Source organism: Colobus angolensis, unplaced genomic scaffold (assembly GCF_000951035.1).
Source record: "Colobus angolensis palliatus isolate OR3802 unplaced genomic scaffold, Cang.pa_1.0 Scaffold32, whole genome shotgun sequence".
NCBI lineage: Eukaryota > Metazoa > Chordata > Mammalia > Primates > Cercopithecidae > Colobus > Colobus angolensis.
The window spans coordinates 5,677,116-5,682,883 of NW_012116488.1; positions in this window are offsets into that span (position 1 = coordinate 5,677,116).

The following is a 5,768-nucleotide window of genomic DNA, read 5'->3' on the forward strand; positions in this document are numbered from 1 at the left end:
ATTTATATATATATATTTATTCATATATTCAGACCCCATATAATTCATTTTCCACATCTCAGACACCAAATCCTACTGATCCCCTTTAAAAGATCTCTCAGCCAGGGCACAGTGGCTCATGCCTGTAATCCCCACATTTTGGGAGTTCAAGACTAGCCTGGCCAACATGATGAAACCCCAACTCTACTGAAAATACAAAAATTAGCCAGGTGTGGTGGTGGGCGCCTGTAAGCCCAGCTACTTGGGAGGCTGAGGCAGGAGAATCGCTTAAACCCGGGTGGCGGAGTTTGCAGTGAGCCAAGATTGCGCCATTGCACTACACCCTGGGCAACAGAGCAAGACTCCGTCTCAAAAGAAAAAAAAACACACACAAAAAAACAAAAAACACAACCAAAAAACACCAGTTTTCTCTTTGATCCACTGCCATCAACTTATTTCCTATTATCTCAAACCAAAATGACTGTAGTAGTTTCTTAATTGATTTTCACAATTATGTTCTCTAGTGATACTGCAAAGGATAAATTGCCACAGAAAATATAGCTGATATATTCTCACCTATGGTATAATCCCTTCAATGCTGCTGTAAATATATTTCAGTCTGGCATTCTGGGTCCGATGCTGTCTGGTCCCACTTTAACAACATACCTGGTCTTACCTTCTATTTCTCCTTTGCACATGCCTTCTATATTCTAACCAGCTTTTCTCACGGGTTAAATTCACAAGCGCATGGCAGGAGGTTTTCAGTAAGTGTGAGTTTTGCTCTCTCTTACCACCTCTCTTCTTAACCCAGCCTCCCCTCCAAAGTCTAGCTCAAATTCCAGAGAATTTGAGGGCGTGCTGATTTTATCAGTCCAGTGTTGATTCCTACCTTTTCTTTGAGCTCCTAGATTATTTCCTGACTCAATCACTTCAGTTTAAATTTTTGTTGGTCTTGCCTCTTTTTTTTTGAGATGGAGCCTCACTGTGTCGCCCAGGCTGGAGTGCAATGGCGCAATCTCAGCTCACTGCAACCTCTGCCTCCCGGGTTCAAGCGATTCTCCTGGCTCCACCTCCTGATTAGCTGGGACCACAGGCACACACCACCATGCCCAGCTAATTGTTTGTATTTTTAGTAGAAACAGGGTTTCACCATGTTGGCCAGGATGGTCTCAATCTCTTGACTTCATGATCCACCTACCTTGGCTTCCCAAAGCGTTGGGATTCCAGCTGAGAAATTGTGCCTGGCCGGTCTTGCCTCTTAAGGTAGAGTAGAAGTGCCCAAAGGCCAAAAACAAGTCTTCTTCTACCTTTGATGCCTAAATTAGAAACAGGTACTCCACAATTTTCAAGGCTAACTGCAAGTTTTTGTTTCTCAAACAAATTGTCTGTCTCACCAAAAGTAGTAAAATAAAATCGTTCAGAAGGGAAACTGGCTTCAACTCTTACCTTGAATTACCTTTCCACCAGTGTTAAAAATCAAGACCAAAAACCAAACCCAAACGAAATCTATAACCACCAAAAACTACATATAACTGCTTTAACACACAGCTTTCTGACTTCAGAGCAAAGCTGGAGTATGAGAGGAAGATCAAGATAGCACGGAGGTTCCATTTGATTCAAGTGGTCATTATCAAGTTCAATAACTCTCAGCAATGAAAAGCACTGAATACAATTGTAAACTTTAAATGCCTCTCTAAATTCCACCACCCTTCATTCTAGGAAACATAATTATACATCATTACAAAGAATCACAGATTTTTTCATTTTACTGAGGAGAATGTGCAGGCACAGAGATGTTAAGTAACCTGCTCAGGGTTAACTGGCTAGGAGTGGCAGATGTAAACTCATGAAGTCTACCCCTAAGATTTATACACTTAACTGTTAAGCTCTGCTGCCTCTTGTTTGGAACCAGAAAGAACACTAGTGATAATATACCCAGGGTTATCCATTCACAGATGAAGACTATCTATCCACACAGATGGATGGTGGGGCCTAGGAAAAAAATAGCTGGATGTATTTAGAAAAAGTGACAGGAAATGTGGTTACTGACCCTAAGTCACAAAGTCAGGACTCAAATTCTTTTTTTTTTTTTTCCCCAAGATGGAGTCTTGCTCTGTCGCCCATGCTGGAGTGCAGTGGCTGGATCTCAGCTCACTGCAAGCTGCGCCTCCCAGGTTTATGCCATTCTCCTGCCTCAGCCTCCTGAGTAGCTGGGACTACAGGCGCCCGCCACCTCGCCTGGCTACTTTTTTTTTTTTTGTATTTTTTAGTAGAGACGGGGTTTTACTGTGTTAGCCAGGATGGTCTCCATCTCCTGACCTCGTGATCCGCCATCTCGGCCTCCCAAAGTGCTGGGATTACAGGCGTGAACCACCGTGCCCGGCAGGACTCAAATTATTTCATTTCATTCCTGTTTCCAGGGCTGCCTGCTCCTACTGACACCCCCTTCACGTGCCTATCCCTCTAGCCTGGGCACATCCAGGGCTGCCTGCTCCTACTGACACCCCCTTCACGTGCCTATCCCTCTAGCCTGGGCACATCTACTTCTACATCAAAACTTTCAAGTGGTACAAAAATACTTTGGTGGCCAAGGGAGCTATTTGTCCTCATGTTTTATATTTCTGTTGTTTTTTCTTTTCTTTTCGAGACACAGTCTCGCTCTGTTGCCCAGGCTGGAGTACAGTGGAGCAATCATGGCTTACTGCAGCCTTGACCTCCAAGGCTCAAGCAATCCTCCCATCTCAGCCTCCCATGTAACTGGGACCACAGACAGGCACCACCATGCTGGGCTAATTTTATTTTTTGTAGAGATGTGGTCTCACTATGTTACCTAGGCTGGTTTCGAACTCCTGGGCTCAAGCAATCCGCCTTGGCCTACCAAAGTGCTGGGATTACAGGTGTGAGACATGTTTCATGTTTCTGATACAGAATGATAGCAATGTTGAGAATCAGTACTACTCTGAATAAGCTACTGATGAAAGTGTCTTAATCCATTTGGGCTGCTACAACAAAAATATGGATGGGTGGCTTAACCAACATTTATTTCCCACAGTTCGGAAGCTAGAAGTCCAAGATCAATGTGCCAGCATGGTGGTGTTTTTGGTGAAGGCCTACTCCCTGGTTTGCAGATAGCCATCTTCACACTGTCTTCTCACATAGTGTAGAGAGGACCAGAGAGCTAGCACTCTGGGGTCTCTTTTATAGGGCACTAATCTCATGCATTAGGGTTCCACCCTCAGACCTAAATTACCCCCCAAAGGACCTACCCTCTAATACCATCACATTGAGGGTTAAGATTTCAACACATGAATCTGGGAGAGACACAAACATGCAGTCCACCCCAGAGGGCATGTCTCAAGTGTGCTGAGACAGAAGACTGAACTCATGGCATAAAGGAATCACAGGCTAAATTATTTTCTTCATTAGTTCTACATATATTGAGGGCCTCCTATGTGCCTGCATTGTTCTGGGTACTAGGAATAAAAGCTGGAAACAAAGAGTCTGCTCTCAAGGAACTTACAGTCCAGTGAGGGAAGTCAAATGAGGAAATACTTGAGTGGGTCTCAGAACCCAAATGTGAGCAATTCCAATATTGAGAGACTGAGAAAGACTTTGCAAGCGGACTGAAGAAGTATATCCGCAGGTAGGGAGACAACTAGCTCTATCTAAAGAGAATTTAACTCAGAGACATATCAAGTGCAAGTGGCGTACAGTATCAACACTGAAGAATATCAAGAACCCTCAGGATGGCCACTAAAATAATTCAGAATCAGAAACCAAAAAAACATCTGAAAGAAGCCTAAAGTAGACGCTGACAAGACTTTATGACCTATATCAGGAATCAGCTAGTAGAGCCAGTTGGCCAAATCCAACCTCTGTATTTCCAAGGTTTTCACTAAAAAAAAAAAAAAAAAAAAAAGTGGTAAAATATACATTACCATAATACTTATCATTTTAACCATACGTAAATGTACAATTTAGTGCCATTAAATACATTCAGAATGTGTAACCATCACCACTATCTATACCCAAATGTTTTCTTCATTCCTTCTTCAACTCTATATCCATTACATAAGAACTTTCACTTCCCCTCAGCACCTGCTAACCTCAGTTCTACTTTCTGTCTCTATAAATTTGTCTATTTCAGGTACCTCATACCAGTTGAATCATACAGTATTTGCCATCCATGCCTGGTTTATTTCACTAAGCATAATGTTTTTAAGACCCACCTGTTGTAACATGTAACAACATTCCATTCCTCTTCATGGCTGAATAATATTCTGTACATACATACTATTTTGTCCATCTGTTAATGGATGGAGAAATAAACATGGCTAGATAATGAATCAGATGGGTTGGGGAGGAACAGGGATGCCAAGTATGCCACCTGAGTTTCTTGCTTGTAATTCATAGAAGATGGTGGTGTCATTTGCTGAGACGGAGGACAAGAGCGGGAAAGAGATGATGTGCAGAAGATTTAGAGTTCCTCTTTGGTTTGAGGTATCTGTGCAAAATCTAACAGGCAGACCTCAAAAAGGCAACTAGATATGCAAGTATAGGGGACAAGAAACCTAGGTTACAGAGAATTATATGGGAATCTGTGAGAATCACTGGCATATAGATTTTTTTTTTTGACAGGGTCTGGCTCTGTTGACCAGATGAGAGTGCAATGGCATGATCATAGCTCATTGCAGCCTCAAACTCCTGGACTCAAGTGACTCTCCTGCCTCAGCCTCCCAAGTAGGTGGGACTACAGGCCCACAATACCATGCCTGACTCAGACTGCACTGAAAGCCACAGAAAGACATTGTAAGATTATCTACTGAAAAAGAATATAGTCAGAGAGAAGAAGGCTTAGAACCAAAACCTGAACAATTCTAGTATTAAGAGAATCAGGAAGACTTTGCAAAGGAGACTGAAGAGAGATGTCCACAGGTAGGGAGACAACTAGTCCTGTCTAAAGAAAATTGTACTCAGTGATGTATCAAGTGCTAAGTGGCATACAGCAAAAGCAGTCTGCCCTAAGCACAGACAAGAGAGGGCTGCATGGTCTGTACATAATTTTAAAACCGTAATAAAACTGGCTGAAAATAAGTGTACTCTTGATCATTACCACATTCCACACTTATCTATCTATCTATCTATCTATCTATCTATCTATCTATCTATCTATCTATTCTGAGACGGAGTCTCCCTCTGTCCCCCAGGTTGGAGTGCAGTGGTGCGATCTTGGCCCACTGCAACCTCCACCTCCCGGGTTCAAGCGATTCTCCTGTCTCAGCCTCCCAAGTAGCTGGGATCACAGGGGAACACCACCACGCTCAGCAATTTTTTGTATTTTTAGCAGAGATGGGGTTTCACCATGTTGGCCAGGCTGGTCTCTAACTCCTGACCTCAGGTGATCCACCCACCTCAGCCTCCCAAAGTGCTGGGATTACAGGCATGAGCCACTATGCCTGGCCCTCCCACACTTTTAAACAATATCAATTTCTTGCCTTAAAAAAAAAAATCTCTTGTTGGTCTAAGTTTGAAATAATTTTTGTGGTTATTGTACATTCTCATAAGATACAGATTTAAGACACACATTATCACATGTTTATGACTTATTCCTTAAAAAACAGTGTTTCCTACAAGGAAGATAACTAGAGGAACTCTGTGAAGACCAGTGCACAGAAATTGTGAAGAGGGTCAACAAGAAAATGTAAGAAAATAGCCGGGCGCGGTGGCTCAAGCCTGTAATCCCAGCACTTTGAGAGGCCGAGACGGGCGGATCACGAGGTCAGGAGATC